Genomic DNA, 27,941 nt, shown 5'->3' on the forward strand with positions numbered 1-27,941 from the left:
GGAAATTGCAACGGTAATGTCATCATCCAATATTGCGGATAACACATTGCCGGAATGTTCGACAAAACACAATGACGTCATCCAAAATGGCAAACTTCAATTCACAGCCAGAAGCCAGATCTCGGAGCCCCTATTATATACTACTTCTTACTTAGTCTTACTTGTGGCATTTATTTATGTCCTTTATAGTTTCTGTGCATATGTACCTCATAAGGGGTAAACCAGGCAGTTACGGTCTTCATAAAAAATTCTTGCCAACAAGCTTACTGGATGTGCACAAGTTTAACAAGTTTATCCAAGGTGCAGTTACACTGGACAGGTACCACTTACTTGAAAGAGAATTTCTCTTCATCTCTCGATTCAATCTAGCATGCCCTGGTATAGATCAAGCTTTTGGTAAACTTTGGTAAATAGTAGAGCAGTAGTTACCCAAATTTATGTAAACACGCCCCACTGCCAGGTGATGAAACGGTGCTAGCAGTGCCTATGTTTATTGCCGACTAAACTCTTGTATGTCCCCTCCCCCCTCTCTCCCGGCGCTCACCCGCTATCGGCAGGACACCGACAGGATATAGTTCCAACAGACTATCACACTGTTTACACGCTTATTAAAACTACTTAATAAAAAATTAGTTCTATGTCCAAAAAGAACTAATATAACCACATTAAAAATATCTAAAGCCAAAAATTACGAAAGGAATAATTCACTTTAAAAAATAACATCACAGATTAGGTTTTTTACAGCTTCAAAGCTTTTGGGCCATTCTCAGTCGAGCTTCACAATTCGTACTAACTTTGGCTTAAATGCACCTGGGAAATATTTGACCCAGTAAAATTTTAAATAACAGAAAATCCTTATAAACTAAATAATTTGCAAAATAAAAAAATTAATAATCATAAAAGTAAACCAATAACTATCCGAGACTGATGCAGCAAATATATGTCACAATCTCTTAAATTTGCAAAAAAAAAAAAAAAAACTAAAAAACAAATATTAATAAACAGAGAAAGCATTGAATATAGCTAAGAAGGAAATCAGACCCACAGACAAAAACTAAACATATGAAGGACTCACAAAACAGCATAAAATAATATCCTAAAATATAAATCAAGAAAAGAAAAAAATAAGGTAAAACAAAATCTCAATATGGCCAAAACACAAGATAGCACCAACAAAATATCAGAAGGAACTCCAAATTTCGAGCTCGAAAATCCCTACTCAAAAGCTGCAGTAAACAAACCATAGTTAAAAAGACAAAGGTATTAAATGAACAAAAGGTTTCAAGAGACAGGCTGACAAAAAAGTTTCAGGCGATTGATGTGGACTTTCTTTACTCTAAGAAGATCCTTTAAATCCTGCAACAAAATGGTAACAAAACCTAAAAATTTAAATTTCTTAAAAGGGCCGGAGTACATTTGCTGCAGTTTGCTAGATAAAAATTTCGCATTCTCACTCAAAACATATAGCCTACAATGCATCTCCTGTTCAACAAGGAAATAATTGGGCAATCTGACCCTGTTATACTGAGCACTAACCTTTTTCCGAGCCGTATCTAGGTTCTCAGCATCTTCTACGCTTATTTTTCTCCAGCACACAGGGATTTGTGTATGGTGAGCCTTTTTAGAGTCCACTCCCCACATATTTAACAATGGGTAACAAATGTCTCTTCCCTGAAAAACCTAGGCAGGTGTAAACTTTGTTGCTTTATGTTGCACCATGGTTAAGTCTAAGTTGGATTCGTCCCATTTATATTGCTCCATTTGGTGAAAAATAGTGAGGTCTATTTTAACATTCTTATTGAAATGCTTTACCAGATTGGGCTTAGGATAATATGGTGAAGTGGCGAAGTGTTGGATGCCCCGGGAAAAGTAAATATTGTGAAAACTGCTACTGGTGAAAAAGGTGGTATTATCAGAAACAAGCTGCTCTGCTCCTCCAAACAGTGACCAGACTTTTTCATTCAAAACATTGACCATTTTTAAGCTTCGCATATCCTTCATGTGCATGAAATCACCAAATTTGCTGAAGCCATTTACGAGCACAAAAAGGCAATAGTTCCCTCTCAAAGACCTGTGTAAAGGTCCAAATACATCTATACATTTCTATGCCAAGTTAGACAGAGATTTTGAACAGCAAAATTTCCTACCTTACTCTTAATGGGGTGTTTACTAAGTTGGCAGAGCGGGTATTCAAGCACATCATATCTCATACCTGACCAAAAAAATTACTCAGCAATTTTCCCAGACTTTTGTCAATTTCCCCATATCCCGCAATTATGGAGTCAAGGAAATACCGCAAGACTGTGGAAGTTAATTTTTGGGGGAGAGCTAACCTTTATCATGCATCCTTTAAAACACACAACATTTCTTTCCTTAAACCAAAATTTTCATAACCTGAATTGTTCAGCTATTCCCAGAATTTTGTCTACCTCCTGATCCATGTCTTTCCATTCATATATCCAACTGAAGCACGCTGAAAAACTCGACAACAAATTCAAAACATCCCCTTTCCCATTTCCATTCACCACTTTCTCAAAATTTCCAAGTGTATCCATATAATCTCTGGCCTGCCCTTCCTGAAACTTAATGAGGTAGTACATAGGGGAGAGGGTATCACCGACGACATTTTTGGAACCTTCACATGTATGATTCGAAAATGGATTATGTGTCAGACATATAATCCAATGCCCTATTTTGCACACATGCCATGGATGCTTTAATAGCCAGGTAAGCACTTTATTGTCAGTGTACAAAACAAACTGGTGCCGTTTATAATAATTTTCGGGCACAAATTTTGAATTCTAATTTAATTTTTAATTTTTATAGAAAGATACAATTAAATAAAGTAATCTTGTACAACCCAGTACACCTGCTCTTGGTCGCAGGCCCAATTAGATACCTTTTGCTGACCATTGGTGAACGCAGCATCTCAGCAGCGGTTTGCATCATGTTTTCTCCCTGTAACAGTATGACTTTTCGTGATAGCGAACGCTACCCCAAGCCCACCGCTAGTAACTTTCATTTCTCGGAGGCAAGCATAGGTAAGCTGTTTGGCAGCATGTCGAGGACCATGTTACAGTCCTCGGCGATGCCTCGGGACGGTCAACACGACGCTTTTCCCAGGCGACTTAGCAAGTTTAGACCCCCCTTCCCTCATCAACCCGGAGCATCGACCTCCCGTGAACCCGCTCAGGGTACATTATCTCCCTAAGGACATTCGCCCTTGTCAAAAAGAGCCCTCAGCGAAGCCTTGCGGCGGGAAAAATCTCGCTGGTTGCGAGTGTGACCAGTGCACTCTAGCGGACGTCTCTGTGACCCTCCAGGCAGGTTCTAATCTTAGCCACCAGAGCGCACTACTCATCCCTCCCTTAAGAGACAGCTTGTCACAATCGACCTTGCCAGCAGTCGCAGTGCGATTGCGATCTTAGTTCGCATGTGACTATCGTGAGAGCGAGGCGAGCGTTTTGCAGTATGCTATGCCCCTTCGGGGAACTCCGGACACCGTGCAATTACAACCCCCCCTTCTTTGGATTTGGGCAGTAACTTTCTTTAATTAGGCACCCCGGCGCACTTTTCAAAGATTCACGGGCAACATCTGGTCGGTACGGACCATTCATCGCGATTCGCGAGAGTCCATCTCACTAGTACTTCCAAGACTCGACACTACATCATGTAGTCGCCAATGTCGTGGCATAGATGCTTTATTTTTCTAATTTTTAAATTTAGCTGCACGTGCTAATTTTTTATCTAAATTATTTCTTCTTTTCTCGTCATGGCTTCTGTGTTCTGCACCAGGAATTGCCTACTCGACTCCTCTAGCCAGCTAACGTGACTTAACCCCGCTACTTTGGGTAAGTGGTCATCATACCTGCCCCCCCTCTTTATGGCCTTTCCCTGGGCGTAGTCTTGCCCAGACTTAGCCGCCTGTTAACCAGTCTAAGCAATTTGGGACATCGGTTACAGATGGAGTGCAAAATAATGTGCAAGAACAACGTGCAAGATGAGCCTGCAAGAATAAGAGTGGAACTCCTCTGCCAAAATTAGCAGTCAGTGATTGGCTACCATGCAGTTACAAGTTTTCTCCCCTTTCCGGTCGACATTCAAGTTTCTACATAAAACTAATTCTCCTGTATTTTAATCTATAGAAACCACCAGTTTTCAGGACACATGATTTAGTTAAATTCATTTCAAACGAAAATTAAAAACAAAATGTAATTGTCTTTCTTTTGAGCCTGAGAGTTCACTTAAAACCTGGGTCAAGTTTAAGAGATATGGTTGTTTTACTTTTATATGTATTTTGTTGCCCCGGAGCTATCTTCTGTTTATAATTAATATATTTTAATACATGTGTACTTAAAGATAAAATAAAAACTAAGTATATAATTTTAGTAAAAGGGCAGTTATATAAATCAAACCAGCAGTCTTGTTATTTCATTATTATTAATCCTCGATCCACATAGCCTCCTAGAGTTCCTAGTAGGTTTTAAGTAAAATCCTTTGTACAACGTCTTGGTGCATCTGTGATTATTGTTGTTGTTTGGTTTCCTGGGCTGACACTTCCAAGGCCTTAATTTTTACTTATTAATGTATTGAGTGTTTACCTGCAGCCCAGCATATGTTACAAAATGGTACCAGAGCATGGTTTTCTCTTTGCTACAACGGGTAGCATTTAGCATGATTTACTTTCTGTCTGCTTTGGTTTGATTTATGAATATGCTTTAATGTTTTTGGTATAAATAATTTTTGTTTGAATATAAGATTTTTGTTATATAGTATTATTGTAAGTCCTAAAACTGGCACGACCCCTTCTTTACTCTTAATTTCTTTGTAAGTTGAAATTCCTTTTTCTCTTTCAGTAAAGGAGTTTGCGTTCTGCCTGGCTGGAACGAGGTTAGCGCAGCGCGCAGCACGCACTGTGTTCGTGCCTTATCTGCTCCTACCCCCCTCCCACATCCCTCGCGTGCTGTAGCATCAGCTGACAGGTTCGGCATCCCAGTGACCTTGTACAGTCGCCAGCCAGTACTAAGGATGCGCATTCGCGACGGGAAGATAAACGCAAAATTTATTTCTTTAAATCCAAAGGCACATGCTCTCTCTCAGCGGAATATTTGCATTAGATCATAAATTTTATAAGTATAAGTGTAAGTTACTAATTATTATAGGTTTAAGAGTGTTTGTTTTGTGGGTAGTTTAAGTTAAGGATAACATTTTAATACACTCTGTAGTTAAGAGTTAAAGTCGAAAATTTCTTTGAGTATTTTTACGGCTCTTCTACGATCTGATAACAGCATCATGTTTGCCCCTGAGATGCTATTGAAGGACGAATCCAATATGAGCTGCTATTAAGAAACCAATTGGACTCGGGTGATGCTGCCTCATTGAGGCGGCGCTTCAGAGTAGCTTTACACGATGAGCTGCCGCAGTCCATTAGCAATTTAAATTTGGACGTGTTAGACGAATTTTCGGTTTGAGGTACAAAATTTGAGGAAATCGCTAATGCTACGAGTGATTTAGATGAAGTAAATAGTCAGGCAAACATCAATCGCCTCCTCACTTGGCTCGGACAAGTGACACGCCGTTTCAATAATCTGGCGGTGTTGTCTGCAGGCATTTTAAATGGTGTATACCAATGGGAGATTGAGAAAAAACTACAACAGGCACCTAAACTTGCGACCAAACTGCGAGCCCGGGCAGCTGTTTTAAAATCCGCCACGAGAACCAGGGAATGGAAAACTCTAACACCAGCACTTGAGAGTGAAACGCCAGCGCACATAGTGGAGAAAACCCCCATCCCGCCCCCGGAAACTACGCAACCAGAGGAGCGACCTCCAGATGAGATAAACATGCCAGGACCTTCGGCAAGGCCACAGCTAACCACAGTAGCCAACATACCAATCACGACGACCCAGGCGGCCTTGTCCACCCATTCAACTGTACCCAGGTACAGACTGCTACGTGGCATACCACGAGGCAGCCCGCCACGAGTGTGACATTCTCCAGGCCCTAACTGGAAACTGCAAATTATCCCTGGCATCCTAATTAGCCGGTGTGTATTTACCTTTCACCACCGCACCATTTCTTTACAATCCATACCTACAGTTCACGTCCAGTGTACCCCTTCCTACAAGGCACACCCCTTCCTACTGCGCACCCCCTACAAACTCACCTGGTCACACCTCAGATCACACCGGACCAGCTCAGTCCTTCGACCGTGTACCGACCCACCAATCTGCCAGCCACGATGACACAGGAGAACCAAACAGTCCCTGTGCCACCAGCCACAGATCCCAATTAGGCTTCTACGCAACCAACACTTTCAAGCGACAGTAATCTGTAAAATCTCTACGGGAAAATTAAACACCCTATTGAACATTGTTAACAGGTCTGCCAGAGACCAACTGACTTTACCCGCGAAAATTAACTGATTTTTAAAATACTTGTTAAAATTGCATCAAAAGGGGAATATCCCGGACAAACAACTTTTTGAGGTGATTTTCCCATTATCCCAGCCTCCTTTGAGTGAGCGCATCTCACTCGCAATTCAAGAAAATTTGACTTTTGATCAGTTTCATGTTCATATTTTAAACTTTTTTATTCCTGCCCACCTGCATTTAGACATACAACTGCAATGGTTTAATAACCTGCAACAGCAAGATGAAGCTCTTCCGCATTACATAGCTGACATTAAACTGGCTGCACAAGTGCACTGACTGGGAGTTGCAGAGCAAGACATCGTGAGTTCGATCCTCGACGACATCAACACAGCCGAAAGATCACAGGCTGTTTTTCAGGCTCGTCCGCGGAATTTTGCGGAGCTAGATAAATTGTGTATACACTCCACAAATGTGGAATATGCTGACTATCAGCGGAATAGGCCAGACTATTTCCACGACAGTTCGAACTCCGGCGCAGAAAAGGAAAATAAATCGTTTCACATCAAACATCAGCTGCCAGACCGAATTTTACAATTCTTACAAACCTAAATACAATCAACAACAGAAGTTGCATTGTATTTTCTGTAAAAGGGATAGCCATACTATTGACAGTTGCTATTTAAAAAACAACAAACAAAATTCCTACAATTAAAAAAATGCGTAAGGCGGTGTTTGGGTCACCTAGACAAAACAACTCTTGGAAATTTTCATAAAATTGCACAAATGAGTCAACGAACACAGACAAAAATTTAACACCCCATAACATTTTCCACAAATGGCAAAGAATACACAAAAAGAAATCAAAGCACAACAGTAACAGGAAAAAAACAAAAACTGAACAAGAAAATAGTACAAAATAATCAGTTACACACACACACATGCAAAACATGTGTGAACCCATTCAAACATGGCAAGAGAAAATGCAATAACATTTTTGGTAATATCCCTAATGTACTACCATATGTGAAAACATTGATTGGCAAACAGGAAATATCAGGTCTTGTTGACACGGGCTCGGTAAGTAGTTTTATTTCAACCAAATTATTTCACACATTGCGATTAGAAAAACCGAACCTATGATATGTGGTGTTTTACTGCATCAGAGCAGCCCCTAAGTGTGAAAGTAGCCGCGATCATGAAGGTAAAAATTGATTTGTATTCCTGGAATTTTCTATTCCTAGTTGCGGAAGATCTAGTTATCGACCTTATCTTTGGTTCTGACTTCATCGCCAAAACCGGCTTACTGATTAACTTGCAAGCCAGGCAGGTCTCTTTCAATTTCAATCATGGTTTCTCTATTCCTTTTGTGAACCCGCGGAGAATAGAATCAAGCTTTTCGGCCCCTGTTACAGCCACCACTGACAATGGAAATTTAAGTATGGACCATCTCAGCCCAGTTAAAAGATCGGCCATTAGTAATTTATGTGACCAGTTTCCAGATGTTCTCACCAGCAAATTAAGGCGAACACATCTCATAGAGTACAAGATTAAATTAGTAGACAAAACACCCATCAAGTCACCTCCCTACCAGCCTTTAGGTCCTTAAATGCAGGGGATGCGAGAACATGTTAAAAAACGTTTAGACAAGAAGGTCATCGAACCCTCTACCTCTTCGTACAGTTCCCCAGCTTTTCTCATGCCTAAGGGCAAAGACCAACACCGCTGTGTAGTGGACTACAGAAAAATTAATCAGCGTATCGTCATTGAAGTTACGCCATTACCTGACCTCAATATTGCCTTCCATTGGTTTAGGAAGGCAAAGTATTTCAGTGTTTTCGATTTAAACTCAGCTTACTACCAAATTCCCCTTACAAAAGATTCAAAACCAATCACCTCCTTCTGCTTACCTTTGAACCTCTACCAAAATACGGTGGTACCATTTGGGTTAGCCACCGGAGCCCAGGTCCTCACTCGACTCCTGGACCAGATCCTAGGCGATCTGAAATTTAAAACTTTGTATAATTATCTTGACGACGTTGTCATATTTTCGGAAACTTTTGAGGAACACATCAAGCACCTTTCAGAGGTATTAAGCAGGTTAAGGAAAGCCGGACTAACTGTCAAAGTCAAATTCGCTGTTAAAGAACTATCTTTCTTAGGACATTTAGTTTCAAACAAAGGTATTACTATTGATCCATCTAGAACACAAACTATTAAGGATTTTCAACCACCAACAGACCCTAAGGGCTTTTCCCTTTTAATTGGTATGGCCAATTTTTATTCTAAACTCATCCCTAACTTCGTGGAACATGCCGCACCGCTTAATGGGCTTCGCAAGAAAAACTCACGATTCGCATGAGGTCCAGAACAAGAAGAAGCATTTAAATTTCTGAAACAGGCCATTGCCAGTCCCCCAGTCCTGCGAATGGCGGATTTCTCAAAGCCATTCATTCTACAAACAGACGCGTATAGTGTAGCCATTGGCGCCGTCTTATCTCAGGAATTTGAAGGTCACCGACAACCCGTAGCTTTCATGTCTCTGGATGCTTACACACCAGGAAAGAAAGTCCTCCTTGGTGTACGAGCTGGAATGTTTGGCAGTTGTTTTTGGAATCGATAAATTTAGGCAACTTCTAGAACACAGGGAATTTCTATTGTAAACGGACAATCAGGCTTTAGCCTGGCTATTGGCACACCCGAAACAACTAGCGAAGCTCGGTCACTGTATTCCGAAAATTTCGTCAATTAAGTTCAAGATACAACATATCCAAGGCACACAAAACATAGTAGCGGATACTATATCGCGCATGTTTGAATACCCCTCTATTCAAAACCCTCCAGAGGGACGGCCAATTTTATGCCAAGCTTTGCTTACCTATTTTCCACTGGCATTCCAGGATCTGGAGAAACACCAACAAGCAGACCGAATATTTCTGACATGATCCAACTTTGTAACACAGGGTCTCAGCCAAAGTATTATAGAATGTCTAAAGGCCTACTACAAAAAAGTTTACAACAGTCAAAGTCCTACAAAATTGTTTTGCCACAAAATCTTCGTGACATGAATTTTCAGTATTATCATGCGTCACCCCTAGGCACACATTTAGGTATTTACAAAACAATACAAGAGATTCGGCGACATTTCGTTTGGGATGGAATGCATAAAGACATCACCGAGCGAGTTATGTAAACTCTGTGCCTGAGCAAACCCGCACAAAAGACACAATTCGATTATTTGTCGTTGGAAGTTGCCGAGCGACCTATGGAAAAATTATTTATTGATTTCGTGGGTCCCTTCCCACGGTCTAAATTGGGACACACTACTTTGTTAGTGTGTGTAGATGCTTTTACGAAGTTTGTTTGGCTGATTCCTCCATGTAAGGCTACAGCGCACACCACCATCACTGCATTAAGGGCCCATGTTTTCAAAACATGCGCCCTTCCATCGATTTTAGTCTCTGACAACGGACCACCATTCTTCTCGCAGGCCTTCAAAAACATGTGCTTCTCGCACGGCATTCTGCATTTCACAACCATCCTGAATTACCCCCAACTGTCTCATGCTGAGAGATTTAACCTTAATCTGTGGTCAGCTCTCATCGCTTTTCATGGGCACGAGCACGATAGATGGGATACCAATTTGGTGTGGCTGCAGATGGCATTTAATTATGCACGCCACGAAGGTCACAAGTCGACGCCTTTCGAGTTAATGTTCACATACAAACCCAACACCTCTCATTCCAATCTTTGGTCGTTGCCTGACCTATTACCCGATGCCCCCAAGGACATCCGGGAGATCTGGAAAAGAGCACATAAAAATCTGAACCTCGCGCACGAGGCCAGTAAAACCAAATACAACAAAAATTGTTCCCCTAACCCCTACAGGGTAGGTGACACGGTGCTGTGCAAAGCACATCCCCAGAGTAGCACGATCAACAAAAGATCTGCCAAGCTCTCTTATCGTTGGATCGGACCCTTCCAGATCCAACATTTCTTAACGTGGTGACAGCTAGCCTAGCTGATACCAGCTCCGGAGAATTCGTTACCAGAGTGCACGTCTCCCAATTGAAGAAAACACAGGCTAATCTAAAATAGATGCGTTAATTTCTTTCAAGACTCCGATCTGAGGAGTCTCTCTAAAAACTACGGCATGCCTAACATAGTTAAATGTTAAAACTTCCCAAAAACCTTGGTACTAATATTAAGAATAATTAGAAAATAAGTTAAATAAAAATCTATGGTACTAGCTATAAGAGTGGTAATATTAATATGTAATAGATTTAAGTGGCCATCTAAGATAGGTAAGTTTAATGTTAGTGTGTAAGAGTTTTCAGTGTTCCTTTTGCCGTGCGGGAAAACATATGTAAGTAGTTGGAAATAGGTGATTCTGGTACTCCCAGAATTTATTTGTTTTGCATGTTAGACGTAAGCATATGCTTAAAAGAGGAGGGAGTATGTACTGTTTATCATAATTTTCGGGCAGAAATTTTGAATTTCAAATTTTATTTTTATTTTTTATAGAAGGATACCACAAAAATAAATTTGCCTTTTAATTTTATTTAATTTTGTTTCCATTACTGTAAACTCCGACGTAATCTTGTGCAACCCAGTGCACCTGCGCTTGTTCGCAGGCCCAATTAGATACCTTTTACTGACCATTGGTGATCGCAGCATCTCGGCAGCGGTTTGCATCACGTTTTCTCCCTGTAACAGTATGACTTTTCATGCTAGTGAACGCTACCCCAAGCCCACCACTAGCAACTTTCATTTCTCGGAGGCAAGCATAGGTAAGCTGTTTGCCAGCACATCGAGGACCATGTTACAGTACTTGGCGATGCCTCGGGAGGGTACACACGCGGCCTCTCCCAGGCGACTTAACAAGTTTAGACCCCCCCTTCCCTCATCACCCACCTGTGGCTTCACGAGAACTTCAACCCGGAGCATCGACTTCCCATGAACACGCTCAGGGTACATTGTCTCCCCAAGGACATTCGCCCTTGTCAAAAAGAGCCCTCAGCGAAGCCTAGTGGCAGGAAAAATCCCTAACCTTGCTCTGTTTGCTGGTTACGAGTGTGACCAATGCACTCTAGCGGACGTCTCTGTGAATCACCAGGCAGGTTCTCATATTGGCAACCAGAGCGCACTACTCATCCCTCCCATAAGAGACAGCTTGTCACAATCGACCTTGGCAGCAGCCGCAGTGCTATTGCCATCTTAGTTCACCTGCAACTCGCGTGAGAGCGCGGTGAGCGTTTTGCAGTCTATTTCGCCCCTTTGGGCATCTCCGGACTCATTCGGGCAATCAGCACCCCCCCTTCTTTGGATGGAGGCAGTTACTTTCTTTAATTAGGTGTCACGACGCACTTTTCAAAGATTCGGCGGGCAGCATCTGGTCGGTACAGAACACGCGTCGCGATTCGTTAGAGTCCATCTCACTAGTACTTCCAAGACTCGACACTACGTCATGTAGTCGCCAACGTCGTGGCATAGATGCCTTATTTTTTTTTTTTTTTTTTTGGCTGCCCGTGCTAGTTTTTTTATCTAAATTATTTCTTCTTTTCTCGTCTTGGCTTCCGCGGACTTCCGCGTTGGGAATTGCCTACTGGACTCCTTGAGCCAGCTAATGTGACTTCACCCTGCTAGTTTGAGTAAGTGGTCGTCATAACTGCCCCCCCCCCCCCCTCTTTTTTGCCTTTCCCTGGGCGTAGTCTTGCCTATACTAAGCCGCCTGTTAACCAGTCTAAGCAATTTGGGACTTTGGTTACAGGTGGAATGCAAGAATAATGTGCAAGAATAACATGCAAGATTATCCTGCATGAATTAGAATGGAACTTCTCTGCCAAAATTAGCAGTCCCCTTTCTGGTCGACATTCAAGTTCCTAAATAAAACGAATTCTTCTGGACTTTAATGTACAGAAACCACCAGTTTTCAGGACACAATATTTAGTTAAATTCATTTCAAAGGAAAATAAAATACAAATAGTAATTGTCTTTCTTTTGAGCCTGGAGCTCACTTAAAACAAGGGTCAAGTTTAAGAGATATGTTTGTTTTACTTTTATATGTATTTTGTTGCCTCGGGGCTCCCTTCTGTTTATAGTTAATATATTTTAATACATGTGTACTTAAAGATAAAAGAAAAGAAAAAAACTAAGTAAATTATTTTAGTAAAAGGGCAGTTATATAAATCAAACCAGCAGTCTTGTTATTTCATTACTATTAATTCTTGATCCACATAGCCTCCTAGAGTTCCTAGTAGGTTATAAGTAAATTCCTTTGTACGACGTCTGGGCACCTCTGTGATTATTGTTGTTTTGTTTTCTGGGCTGACGCTTCCAAGGCCTTAATTTTTACTTATTAATTTATTGAGCGTTTACCTGCAGCCCAGCGTATGTTACAAACTTTGCATGTTCCAAATAATATTTAAATTTTTCAATGGCATTAATGCATAAAAAATCCTTCTTATGGTACATGCTGTAGTATTGTTCCTAACCATTTAGGGAACAACTGGCAAACATAACCGGTTGCAGCTTCTTTTTCCCCTACTGTAAGAAAACTGCTTTTAAAGTCTTACTGGAGGCCTCCAGCTGCATAATGAATTTATTATCAAAATCAGGCATCACCAGGAGAAGGGGTTGAAAATGGCCTCATTCAACTGATTCAAATCAACTTTTTGCTTTTTGCCCAAAACAAAATCCACCCCTTTTTTCTTTAACCTGTTTACTGGAGTACAAATGCTGGCATAGTCGGAAATGAAGCGGTTAAAGTAGCTGAGCATCCCCCAAAAATGAATTTTTGCCTTAATGTTTTTGGGAGGCAGAAAGTTAAAATTCGGGGCAATTTTCTGGGGGTCCATCTGCAGTTTTCCCTCACCAACATTGAATCCCGGATGATTAATTTGCTTATGCACCCTAATGACCCTGTTGAGGTTGATGGTGAAATCTGCCTCTCGCATTTTCTGTAGTACCAAATGCAAATGTTGTAGATTTTCTTACAAAGTATTGGAATACACACTGATGTCATCCAAAAAGATAACCAAGAATTTATATTGATAATCTTTCAGGGGCCTGCCCAAAATACAAGATAAACATTGGGATCCAAAATTGACTCGAAATGGAACCATACACCATTCATACTGCCCCCGCAGAGTAATAAAGGATTCAAGCCGTTGGGAACTCACCTCCAAGGCACACTGGTGATAGGCGGCATTCAAGTAAAAGTCAGTAAAGTATTTGATCCCACTTAAAAGCTGGAACAAAGTCTTTATCTTTGGTAATAGTGAAGGTTCTAGTTTAATATTTGAGTTAAGAAGGTGATAGTCCAGTACAAGTCTGTACTTGCCTAGTTTATTTTTCTGACTTATAAGGCCAGAGCAGCATAGAATGTTTGGATGGCATAACTACTTGGAGCTAATTGTCATCGAGCAACAGATGAGTGTGACAACGAATACGAACGATATCCGTATGCAGTAAAGTAAGGCCTTTTGTAATGGATTGAAGCAGCAAACCACAGTCTGATTACCATTTTTGTTTTGCTGGGTGGATCTTTAGGTTTCACAATGTTATTAGTAATGAACAAAAACAAGCTGTGATTCCGTCTGAAATATAATCAAGTCAAATTTATTAAAGGAAAATTTATAACACATAGAAGAAAATATTAACTTACAATATTAATTACATTCTTAAACAGCTGTCAGATATATTCAGAAAAAAAATTATGGGCTGGCCGTACATCAAATTATCAAAAGTTTCATTTACTAAAAATACATAAACCAATAAAAAAATAAAATATATTTAAACTATCCCAGTTGAGGTATGTACTTAAAGTCCAGAAATTATGTTTATCTAATGAACTGCATCTGACGACGTAATTTAAAGAAAGTTCATAAAATGGTCAAAAGATACAGTAGCACCGGAGGTCGGGGCTTCGTTTCCCGGAGATCACGCGGGAACATGATGCCAGGGCGCCTGTGTGCTGCTGAGGAAGGGAGATGAAAATGCCAATTCGGCGTCCGGCTCTCGGACCCTGTCTGGAACAGTGCGAATCAAAACTGATCAGAACTTGTACACAGACAGTATAAACAGGGTAGAGAATGCCCGGAAAAGTTAAGAGGAGGTTGGGGAAAGTCGCGGATCGTCACTCACCAGACAGGGAAGTTGGCTTCTATTTGCCGATGTGTCACCAGCCAGGAACTGGATCCCGCGAATATGCGGCTGGGCGCGGATGTTTTCATTAATTCAAAAGAAATAATTTAAAAGAAAAATAACTTTTACTCTTGTACTAAGCAGACGGACTAAACTACTTGAAAAAGATTATAGGGATAGCATCCCTTATTTAGACGACTACATTGTCGGTTGCGGCCGGATGGAAGTCTTGTAGTGTCTCGTCGACTCGCCGATAATCGCAAAATGGTCCGTCTGCAGTCGCGATGCGAAGTGTCTCTCGAAGAACCGAGTCACGTAATTAAAAGTAACTGTTCCATCAAAAGTGGAGAAGGGGGGACTGGGAGTCCGGATCGAATGGTTCCGAAGTTCCCCGAGTGGGCATCATAAAAAAACTCTGACTGATGTCACCAAGTTTTGGTAGCACTGGCGGACCTTTGCGCTACCTGTTGAGGGGTGTCTGAAATAAAAAAGAATCGACTCGCCCAAGGCGTCTGCTTAAACCAAGGGTTAATGGGGCAGTCAGGAGCTACACTCTGGCAGCCAAGATATTAACTTACGGTTTCTGCCGCGAGATGTCGTGGGGTGGTCCATCTTGGCACACACATTTTTTATGCCCGTCGCCCTTGGAGACGGTCGCTGTCGGCTGGGGTTTATGACCGGTCATTGGTCTTATGCGAATTCTTAGAACCGAGAGGGAAGGGGGGTGCAACGTCGCTGAGAAAGAGCGTGCATGATGTGCTTTTCGAGGAGAGAACCTAATACGTATTCGTGACGGTAAAGGCTATGGTCAGCTCGCCTCTGAGAAATGGTAACAGCTCGTCCAGAGCTGCTGTATGCAGTTTTAGTCATGAAGTGAAGTAACTTTACAGGCCTGGGACATGCCTGTAAGCGAGGTAAATTTCAAACTGGCAGCCAACATTGTCTTAGATCTGCAAAAGATCCTATAGGTCTCTGGGAAAGGTGCTTCTGTCTACTGGCACAAAGTTTAACTTAGGGGAGTACACCAGCCTAACAAAGAGTAAATCACCCAAAGAATAAAAATTATAAAGAAAAATAAAATTTCCAAAAATTAATTTAAAATTATAGTAAAATTAAAAAAAAAAGTGTCGAATTTCCTAATTTCCGGCACAGGATTTATGTATGTTAGAGAACTAGTTAACATTACGTTTATTTATGAGGCGAACAATTTCTGTTTGTTGTTTTCGAATGATGTAATCTTTAAAAACTTATATCTTTAAATTAATGATAAGAGTTCATGAAGTACTTATGATTCTTACAAAAACTCATATTTTCTTGAAGTATGTATTTTGAAAGCACTTAAGATTTATTCATTTTAATTTTGAGTTTAAAAATTTATAGAATTGAACAGCTTTAGAAATTTAAAATAATATTTATTCTTATGTAATTATGTTTGCATGACTTGAGTAACTGTTTATATTTGTCTTTATTCATAACTTTTATACCTACCTTGTGGTCTAGCTCTAACATGCTGAGTCATAGTTCTGAAAGTATAGAACCTTACATATTCAAGTTAGTATCAACACTTGTATAGAGTTCAGATCGATATTAAAGTCACGTTCATTGTTAGAGCTGACCTCAGAGCAAATGGCACTAAGTAATCGTAGAATAGGCTAAAAGTATACTGATGTGTAAGATTACCTAAAGTATACATTGGTCAAATGTAGTACCGCATGAATAATAAGGTATTATTTTGAATGTTTGGTACTATTTTTTGCTTCAATAGTCTTCTAGTGATTCTTATGGCACCTAAAAATAATAATAATGTTTTAGGTTCTAAAGAGTCTGTAGGAATTGAGGTTCGGTTCCAATAGCAAACGATTTAAGTCATTTTTTGTCTCCACAGACCATAATAAAAATTTGTACGCTCAATGTACATACGTTCAAGGCAATATGTGTCAAGAAAAGAGTGATAAAGGTACACGATATTAAGAATTTTCATTAGATAAAGACTTCAGTTAAATTTATAACATGTCCAAGTTACATAGGTTAATTTATTTTCTAAGGGTAAACAAAACCAGTTCTAGAACAACATCGGAGACAGAGACCCAATAGAAAATATGGAAAGAGTACGTTATGAAGAATTAGATGTAGGCCAGACATCGAGTCAATGCCAAGAGTAGCTGAGGAGGAGGCTCAGATAGGCACAAATACGATATTGAGTATCGAACAGATGTTCAGGTTTGTCAAGGAGAAGGAAATAAGGGAACAAGAGGAAAAATAATAAAAATCTAAAAGAAAAGAGAACGGACAGTAGAGAATGAAATAGGGAACCAAGGAAAGAAATATGAAATACATAAAAGAAAAGTGGAGAGTGTAGAGAAAGAAAAAAATTATTAGAAATTGTTGTAGACATAAAAAATACTGCTTTGAATAAGATGGTGACAGATAATAGTCAGATGCGCGCAGATTTAACAAAAAAAATATATACAGTAGTGCAAGATATGATAAAAACATTAGAAAACGTTGTTGTCTGAGTAAGAGAGGTAGTTAAAGAACAGTTAGAAATATTTTCTTAACACATGGAAGAAAGATTACACACGATTCATAACGAAGTAGGTGGTAAAATTACTGAACTAGAAAAAGTATACTGATGTGTAAGATTACCTAAAGTATAATTAAGTATAATTAATTAAATAATACACAGTAATATGTACCTAATTCGAGGAATATGGAGATACCAGAAATGTTTTTAAACAGTTGAATCCTACTTTAGGTAGTTCAACAGAAATTCACACATGAAACACAATTGCTGCTAGAACAGTATGTAAACTGCAACTGATCCAATTTTAGCAATGCACCACCCAGCGAAAAAATGGTTGGAAAATATTCGAAAGTATGCAGGTGACATTAACGGAAATCCGAAATGATATTTGCGACATGATTACTGTCCAGTGTTGGGATTAACGGATGCAGAAAAACTCAAGTGTGTAGGTAATTGCTTGTAAAAAAAAACAAATTTCTGGTGGGAATTTCTGCAAGATATAGTTAAGGAATATGGATATTACAGAAATTATTTTTACAGCAGTTCGGAAATACACACATATTCGGTGTAATTTGAGACTAAAATTATACGCAGAAAAGTTTGACCATAAGAAAAAAAAGAGTTTAGATGTACACATTGCTGAACTTTTTGAGCGTACGAGATAAATGACAGCAATATGAATGATGAGGAATTTATAGTATTGATTTTAGCTCAGTTACCAGTTAGGTATCAGGATAATCGTCTGGTATGATAGTGTTTTTCTACCTTTTTAAGACTATGTAAACGCCTGAGTAATGAATTTTTTGCCTGAATTCCACCCGATAAAAATTTTGTAAATGCTACTTTGGAAACAGAAAAAGTCTATTAAACAAAACTTTAAATAAAATTGCTTGACTCAATAAAAATATGTATATACAAGTAGACATTTTTCTCGGAAAAAAACATACGCACTCTGAGAATACCAGTAGTATTATCTTTAAAAATAATCAGAATCACTCGGAGAACACTAACAAAATATTGTCAGGAATAAATAATCAGGAGTATACTGAGAAAATAAATGTTGGTCTTCCTTAATAAAACTCAGTGTATCGTGGAAATATTAATATTAAAAAATTAAACAAAAAAGTGTTTTTTTCTCAGCTTGTGGACTTCTTCATTCTTAACACTAGTGATGATATCGTCGCCCTCTGATGAGATATTAACCCTAATGATGAGATTGTATCCTTTCGTATCCTGCGATCGTTTCCTACTGATGATATCGTATCCTACTGACTTGAAATGTTCGTGTTAATTGTACCTTTTTTCGTTAAATGTGTTTCATTTTTTGAATGTGCTTTTAAATGTGCTTCCGAGTGTGCTTCCATATTAATAAAATTAATGTGCTTCCAAAAGTAATTCCAAATGTACTTTCTTTTTTTAATGTGCTTATGCAGTTCTTCCTTTTTGAAAGTGTTTACAATTGAGCTTCCTTTTTGTCTAATGTGCTTCCAAAAGTGCTTCATTTTTTGAATGTGTAGGCCGTTGCACTTTGTGGTGTCGCATGTACTCAACGTGTTAATGGACATAATGTAGGCTCAATTTGGTGAAAATAATGTCTTTACATTCCTTATTGTTATTAAGATTTTCTAAACATATATCTTAATACATCTCAATGTAAATTTGTTAAGTTTATTATTAATCTAAAGTGAAGTGCCTCAATATATATAAGAAAAATATTAATATATATGGACGGTAAACGTTTTGAAACTGATATTTAAATAAATTCAACATTGAAATTGCTTTATCTGTATTATTTATCATTTTGTAACTGAACATATGTTTGTATAATTTTGCCTACCAAGTTTGACATCTTGTGTCAATATCTATGATCCTCCTACTTCAGGGAGGTCACCCGTGTCTTGCCCTTCATCTTTTGTGGTTAGCTATCATGTGAACTTCGTAGTAGTTTGTGTTATTATTTAATTTACTTTATTATGTGGTAAATTTGTATCTTCATACCGCCATTTGGGTGCGTCTTTTTTTTGCTTGATTCCCCCGGAATCATTTTAAATATTTATTTTTGGCCGAAGTCATTTATTTTTTATTTTTTTGCAATTTCTTTTAGCAGTCCTTGTGTGGCATAAAACATCCGGGCCCATTCTTGATTATGTCCATTTAGTATCGGGATACTGCCTGCAATTTCAGGAAAGTCACTACTATAATTTTCTTTCATCTTGAAGCATGTTTGCGCATGAAGTTTCCTTGTTGGTCTTCTACATATATATATATATATATCATCGCATTGAAATTTTAATCGATCCAATGAAATGACTTTTTTAATACCATCAATCAAAACCAAAAGAATTAATTTCTAGTTATAATAATTTGTATAAAATTATGTAATTGTTTTTTTTAGTTCCTAATTAATTGTAATTGTCACTATGGTGCAACAAGTTAAGTTTTGACCTTTCTTTTTTGTTTTTGTCTTATCTATATATGTTGTATGAAAATGTTGGTGACTCAAAATACTCAACTATGTTATCAAATTAATGTGAAGAAAGTTCTCTTAAGTATCTGCAAAATAGTTTATTTAATAAATGATGGTATGACCCGTGACTTATGTATTATTTCATATAAACTTAAAATCAGTTCCTTTCATTATTTTGTAACGTACGCTGGGCTGCAGGTAAACACTCAAAAATGAATAATTAAAAATAAGGCCTTGGAAGCATCGGCCCAGAAAACACACAACAAAAACAATAATCTAAGAGGTGCCCAGACGTCGTACAAAGGAAATTACTTAAAACCTACTAGGAACACTAGGAGGCTATGTGGATCGAGGATTAATACAAATGAAATAACAAGACTGGTGGTTTGATTAATATAACTTCCATTTTACTAAAATAATTTACTTAGTTTTTTATCTTTAACTTTTAAGTATACATGTGTTAAAATATATTAATAACAAAAAGGAAAGAGCCCCGGGCCAACAAAATACATATAAAAGTAAAACAATCATACATCTTGAACTTGACCCTGGTTTTAAGTGAGCTCGCAGGCTCAAAAGAAAGAAACAATTACCTTTTATTTTTAATTTTCTTTTCAAATGAAATTTAATTATATCCTGTGTCCTGGCACCGGAGGTTTCGGTAGATTAAAGTCCAGAAGAAATCATTTTATGTAGAAAGTTGTATCTCGACCGGAGAGGGGAGAAAACGTCTGACTGCATGAGCCCAATCACGGACTGCTAATTTGACAGTGCAGTTCCATTCTAATTTGGGGTCTTGAAGCTAATCTTGCAGTTAGTTTTGCAGCTAAACTTGCACCCCGCCTGCAACCAAAGTCCCAAATTACTTAGACTGGTTAACAGGTGGCTTAGCCTGGGCAAGACTATGCCCAGGGAAAGGCAAAAAAAGGGGGGAGGGGAGGTATGATGACCACTTAACCAAAACAGCGGGGTGAATTCAAGTAGGCTGGCTCCAGGAGCAGAGAAGGCAGCTCCCGGCACGGAAGTACGCGGTAGTCATGATGAGAGAAGAAGAAATAATTTAGATTAACAAAAAACTACTACGGGCAGCAAAATTGAAAACTAAGAAGATTGAGGCCTCTATGCCTTGACGTTGGCGACTACATGACGTAGTGTCGAGTCTGGGACGAACAACAGAGATTGACTCTCGCGAATCGCGACACCTGGTCCGCACAGACCAGATGCTGCCCGCCGAATCTTTGAAAAATGGCATCGGGGCGCCTAATTAAAGAAAGTAACTGCCCCCATCCAAAGAAGGGGGGGGGGGTGATTGCCCGAAGGTGTCCGAAAATGCCCGAAGTGGCGAAGCAGACTGCAAAACGCTCGCCGCGCTCTTACGCGAGTCGCAGGCGAACTAAGATCGCAATCGCACTGCGACTGCTGCCAAGGTCGATTGTGACAAGTTGTCTCTTATGGGAGGGATGAGTAGTGTGCTCTGGTGGCCAAAATGAGAACCTGCCTGGAGGGTCACAGAAACGTCCGCTAGAGTGCACTGAGGGCACTCGCCACCGGCGGACAGAGCGAGGTTGGGGATTTTTCCCGCCGCTAGACTTCGCTGAGGGCTCTTTTTGACAAGGGCGAATGTCCTTGAAGAGATAATGTCCCCACCTAGGTTCACTGGGGGTCGATGCTCCGAGTGGAAGTTTTCGTGAAGCCACAGGTGGGTGATGAGGGGATGGGGTCTAAACTTGCTAAGTCGCCTGGGCATGGCGTCGTGTGGACCGTCCCGAGGTGTCGCAGAAGGCTGTAACGTGGTTCTGTACATGCTGGTAAAAGGCTTACCTTTGCTTGCATCCGAGAAATGAAATTTGCTAGCAGAGGGCTTGGGGTAGCGTTCGCTAGCACGAAAAGTCATACTGTTACAGGGATAAAACGTGATTCAAACCGCGGTCACAAATTGTGCTGCGATCACAAATTGTCAGCAAACAGTATCTAATTGAAGCCTGCGAACAAGTGCAGATGCACTGGGTTGCACAAGATTACATCGGAGTGTACAGTAATGGAAACAGAATTAAATGAAATTTAAAATGCAACCTTATTTTTGTGGTATCCTTCTATAAAAATTAAAAATTAAATTCAAAATTCAAAATTTGTTCCCGAAAGTATCATTAAAACGGCACATACTTCCCCCCTGAAAGACGGAGTCAGTGTGGCCAACTTGAGCCACCAGAAACTTAAGTGACTTACCCTGTACCAGGATCTACTGTGGTAAACTACTTACAACCGATAAAAATTCTTACACGTATAAATAACTGCTATAACTAAATGATAACATATTGACTAAGTGGCGCCACTTAAAACTAGACATCTTAATATAACTCTTCTTAACTTAAATATCTTATGAACTAGTATCATGGTTTTTTTACTTATAATTAGGACCTAGGAATTTTTCTTGAAATATCAACACTGTGTGTTGAGTATGGCATGCCGGAGAATTAGCGCTGTTCCTTGTGTAAGGAAAGTAGTGAATAATGCCCCTACTTCATGTCAGGGTGCAACTTCTTCACTTGGGAGATGTGGGCGCGCGCGCGAAATTCGCCAGAACTCGGGTCGGCTATAGTGACGTTTACTGGCGTGAGGAATCGTTGTATATGCCAGGGGCCATTTCAACGATACGAAAGTTTGGCTGATCGCTTGTCGATAGCCTTGCTTAAGGTGTGTGCCTTGCACAGCACCAAATCACTTAGTCTGTAGGGATTGAGAGAACGTTTTCTGTTATATTTCTGTCTACATGCCTCATGGGCTAAGTGCAGGTTTTTGCGAGCTCTACTCCGGACTTCCTTAATGTTCCTCGGGTCGTCTGGTAGTAACTCTTTCAATGACCATTGATTAGAGAGTGGGGTGTTGGGCTGGTAGGTAAACATGAGTTCAAACGGTGTTGTTTTGTGACCTTCACGTCTGGCCGAATTGAAAGCCAACTGTAACCACGCGAGGTTAGAGTCCCATTTATCCTGCGAGTTCGCATGAAATGCTATGAGAGCAGATCGGAGGTTTCTGTTGAAACGCTCCGCATTCGATGGCTGGGTATAGTATGGTGTAGTGGTTACATGCTCTATTCCATGTGAAAAACACATGTTTTTGAAAAGAGTCAATTTAAAGTTTGTGGCATTATCAGAAACGATGATGGAAGGAACTCCAGAAATTTTGAAAATGTTGTTTTGTAGGGCTCGAATGGTAATTTCGGCCGTGGCTCTACTGACTGGAATTAGCCACACGAATTTTGAAAAGGCGTGTACACATACCATTAGCATTCTATTTCCGTCCTTTGATCTTGGGAAGGGTCCCACAAAATCTATGAAAAGCTTTTAAATGGGCCTTTCGGCCACGTCAGAACTTAAAAAGCCAAACTGGGTCTGCTGCGCAGGTTTACTCAATACACATAATTTGCACAGTTTTATCCTTTGTGTAATATCGTTGTGCATCCCGTCCCAGATAAAATTCCTGCGAATGTTTTCAATAGTTTAGAAAATTGCTAAATGTGCGCCTAAAGTTGACGAGTGGTAATACTGAAAAACCACGTCCCTGAGATTTTGAGGTAGGGCTATTCTGAAACTTTTTCCTTGTTGGGTCCTTCTGTAAAGTATGACTTTTGAAAGTTTGTAATATTTGGGAGGTGAGCCTGATTTTATTTGGTTAATTATGTCTGACAATTGTGGATCAGAATTTTGATTTGATTGCATGTTGGAAAATGCTAGTGGAAAACTGTTAACAATGCGTGGCAGCCAATGAGATATTTTTCCTGAATATCGGAGTTGGAAGGGTTCTCGAACATTTGAGAAAGAGTGTCTGCCACGATGTTTTTTGAACCACGAATATGTTGGATGTTGAATTTGAGGGAAGCAATTTTCACAATCCAGCTACCTAATTTACCTAATTGCTTCGGATGGGCTAATGCCTAGCAAGGGCCTGGCTGTCTGTTTCTAGTAGAAATTCTTTATGTTCTAGATATGGCTGAAACTTATCTATGCCGAAAACTACGGAAAGGCACTCAAGTTTGTATACCGAGGAGGCTTTCCTCTCCTGGTGTGTTAGGGTGCGGGAGGCAAAAGCTATAGGTTGCCTGCAGCCATCGAACTCTTGGGATAATACTGCACCAATGGCCACGCTGGATGCATCGGTTTACAGAATGAAAGGCTTACTGAAATCAGCCATTCGGAGCACTGGAGGGCTAGCTATTGCCTGTTTTAGGAAATCAAAGGCTTTTTCCGGTTCTGGACCCCAATTAAAAACTGAATTTTTCTTACGTATAGCATTCAGTGGTGCTGCATGCTCAGCAAAATTAGGTATGCATTTAGCGTAGAAATTGCCATGCCGATAAATCTGGAAATGCCTTTAGCAAATTTAGGGGGTTGGAAATCCTTTATTGCTTGTGTGCGATTTTGGTCTATGGTTACTCCTTCACTTGAAATCAGATGTCCGAGGAAAGAGATTTCCTGCACTGCAAATTTTACCTTCTTTGTATTGACCATTAGGCCGGCTTTATGTAGTCGCTCAATAAACTCTTGTATATGAGCAATGTGCTCTTCAAAAGTTTCTGAATAAACAACAACGTCATCAAGATAATTAAAAAAGGAATTGGAATTTCAAGTCGCCGAAAATTGGTCTAGAAGGCGTGTTAACACTTGTGCGCCTGTGGCTAGACCGAAAGTTACTACTTTGTATTGGTAGAGATTCCACAGAACGCAGAAACCTGTGACGTGTTTTGACTCTGGAGTCAGTGGTATTTGATGATAGGCTGAGTTTAGGTCAAACACACTGAAAAATTTGGCTTTACTGAACCAGTGACATACCGAATTTAGATCTGGTAATGGCGTCATTTCTACTTCAATTTGACGGTTGACATGGCGAAAATCAACCACCATGCGGTGACCTTGTCCTTGATCTTTGGGTACCAAAACTGCCGGGGAGGCGAAACTGGAGGTGGAAGGTTCGACGACATCTTTGTCTAACAAATTCTGTATGTGTTCACACATTATCTGCATTTTAGGTCCTAATAATTGGTAAGGATGACACCTAACTGGGGTTTTGTCCAAAAGTTTAATTTCATATTGTGTGAGATGAGTGCGTCCTAATTTTTCACTCAAAACGTCGGGAAAGTTCCTGCATAACTTTTATATTTCTTGTCTATGTTCGGAGTTAAGGTGGGTTAGCGAAATGTTGTTTTCACCTTTAGCATCTGCGTGAATGGCATTTACATTGCTCTGACATTTTGCGTCAGGTGACACAAAAGAAACAAAAACTTGGTTGTTAAATTTGAAGTGAAATTTTCGTGCTTTCAAATCAATTAACATGCCGGTTTTAACAATGAAATCTGAACCAAAAATTAAATCTGTGGCTAAATCATCTGTTACTAAGAATGGGAAAGTCCAAGAAAACAAGTCGATTTTTACTTTAAAAAGGACAGTGTTATTTACTTTCAAAGGCTGTTCCGCAGCTGTAAAACACTGTATTTCTATTGGCTCCATCTTTTGAGTCAAAGGGTCCTGTTGTATTTGTAATTTCCTGAACAGCTGGCCTGACACAAATGATCGCACGGATCCAGTATCAATTAGACCTGGGACTTCCTGTTTTCCAATTGTTGTGTTTGCGTAGGGCAAAACTGTGGATAGATTGGTGAAAATGTTATGACATGTTCGTTTGTCAGTCCTTCGAGGACAGTTACATTTCTTACACCTGAGCATAACAGTGTTGCTATGATCAGGTTGTTTTCTTTTGTTAATTCTGACTTTCTTGTTGTTTTTTTTTTGTGTTTTGGTTTTCTTTGTTTATTTTTCCACCGATTTGGGGAAGCTGTGTTTTGTTGTTGTGATCTGTTGCTGTCAGGTTTATTATTTTCGTTTGTGTGGAAGCAAATATTTCTTACAGTTGTTTGGTGTACTGGCTCAGAAAGGATTCTTTCTGGCCAGTGATTTACACGTTTTTTGAATTTTTAGAATAGTGAAAATTTGACCGATAGTTTGTTGCACGACACTGTTCAATGTAGTGCCCAGACTTTGTACAGTATCTACAAACCGGTATGCTCTCATCTTTGTACTGGGGCTTAGCGAAGTGTTCAGAGTTGTGCCTTTGTTGGAATTGTTTATTAGAAAATTGATGTTTATTTTCTGTTCCTGTCGGTGCGTTGTTGTGGGCGTAGGAATTAGCTTCTCGATTTCGCTGGTGGTCAGCATATTCTACGTTTGTGTTGGAGATACACAGGCGGTCAAGCTCGGCAAAGTTTTGCGGTCGAGACTAGAAAACTGCCCGCGATATTTCCTGCGGATTAATTCCTTCAATGATGTTTGAAACTATCTCGTTCTCAGACACTCGCAACAGAAGAATTTGTGCAGCTAGTTTGATGTCTGCTATGAAATTTGGTAAGGCTTCACTTCTTTGTTGTAGCCTGTTGTACCATTCCAGCCTGATGTTGGTCATCAAACGGGCTGGAATTAAATAATTTAGTACGTCTTCGTGGAATTGGTCAAATGAATAATTTTGCTCAATGGCGAGCATAACTCGCTCGCTCAAGGGTGGTTGTGTAAAGGGAAAAATGATTTCCAGCAGTTCCCTGTCTGGAATATTAGCCTTTTGTTTGATTCTGAATAAATGATTAAGGGAACTCGATTAGGCTCCTGGGCTCCAATCCTGTGGTTTCCTTGAAATTGGCTAAGAGCCTCTCCACGGGATGTGGAATCTTAGCATAGAAATTGCCTCCAGCTGCTTGATTGGAGGTAGAAAATACAGGTACTGGTTTCGGTGCTAGGTTAGAGGATGGAAGTGGGGCTGGTTGAGGTTGAGGTTGATTTACCTGCGGGGCCAATGGCAGGTATGTGGTGGCGCGGCTGATGTATGGAAGTTGCGACTCTACTCGGCCACCGGGTTCACAGATGCTGCATGTGGCAGCGTAGCTGCCAGGGCGGAAGGAAAGGCTATAAGTGGTGAAGCTGGCCTTTCCAAGGCCGAGGAGTTGGGGTGGGCTTCTGGGGAGGTCTGAAGGGATGAAAAGGCGGACCTGAATTCACGATAGGGGTTGAACATGGTGGGCGTGGTGGGGGGGGGGGGCAACACATGGGTTGGGGCTGATGGAATGGGTGAGCGGTGAATTATTGGGTGGAATGGGTGTAAGTGACGTTGGTACTCAGGCGAGTACCTACCCATCGCCATGGCCGTCGCAGATGGAAAATGAAATTGGGTGAATGTCGAGGTAATGACTGGTAATGCCTGGTGGCGTGATGTCACGGGGGGGATGGAGGGAAGGGTAAAGAAGGTGGTGGCACCCAAATGATAAGATGGCAGGTGTCAGAGAAATAATAAATGATTCTGCTCTCTAGCGGGTAAAACTTAAACAAGTATGATGGTAATGTACTCTATCATACAAGTACTCACACAAGATGGAGTCCTCCAGCAGACGAAAACAAGAGGTTGGTAATATCCTCTATCGGGTAATATATGTTAACTATTGTTCCTGGTAGCAAGTACTTAACACAAAATATCGGATCCATGATGGTCGTCAAGGTCAAGGTTAAATTTCAAAATCAAAGACATAGTTCAAGGTCAAGGACAAATTTCAAGGTCAATGACACATTTCAAGGTCAAGGCAAATTTCAAGGTCAAGGTGAATTTCAAGGTCAAGGTCAAATATCAAGTTCAAGGTTAAATATCAAGGTTTCAGGTCAAATTTCAAGGTCAAGGTCAAAGTTCAATGCCAACAGTCGAGGTAAAAGGTATGGTAAACAGAAAATAATACTAACATGTCACCAGTACACTCTAACAGACGAAAACCAGATGGGGGTCTCCAGCGGATGAAGACAAGGTGGCGGACATGACGTTATACCAGTATACCTTGGTATTGGTGGTTAGAGGTCAGGCTAGGTAGCTTCCGTGGGGAAAGGATCTGTTGTTTTTTATTTTTTTCTTACCAGTTTCGAACCGAGGACGGGAATCGATCAAATCAATCATTATTCTTATAATTTAAAATTTTGATAAATTTTGAACATGTTTTCATTTAAATCGGATAATAATTAAAGATTTTTAAGATGGTGTCCGTAACGATAATTGATAGAGTGGTGACATAATTCAAATTGTTAGGTGTGGTGTAAGATGTTTTTATTACTTTTTATTGATAATTTTGTAAATACATAAATAAATTACTGGTTTACTCTCGCAGGAAACGAACCGAGGACCTACATCGTTTAAATAACTAAATATTTGATGTAGGCAATTAATATATATTTTTTTGATTTTTATTTCGGATTTTCTAGCATTGAAATTACAGATTTTCAAGATCGCTGTCGTAACGAAACATGCAACATTAATACGATCCAATATGGCGGTCGTAACATAAAGTGTAACTATGACATCGTACTCAACCAATATGGCGGGTTTAACGAAACATGCAACATTTATATAATCCAAG

Source organism: Bacillus rossius, chromosome 3 (genome assembly GCF_032445375.1).
Source record: "Bacillus rossius redtenbacheri isolate Brsri chromosome 3, Brsri_v3, whole genome shotgun sequence".
NCBI classification, from domain to species: Eukaryota; Metazoa; Arthropoda; class Insecta; order Phasmatodea; family Bacillidae; genus Bacillus; species Bacillus rossius.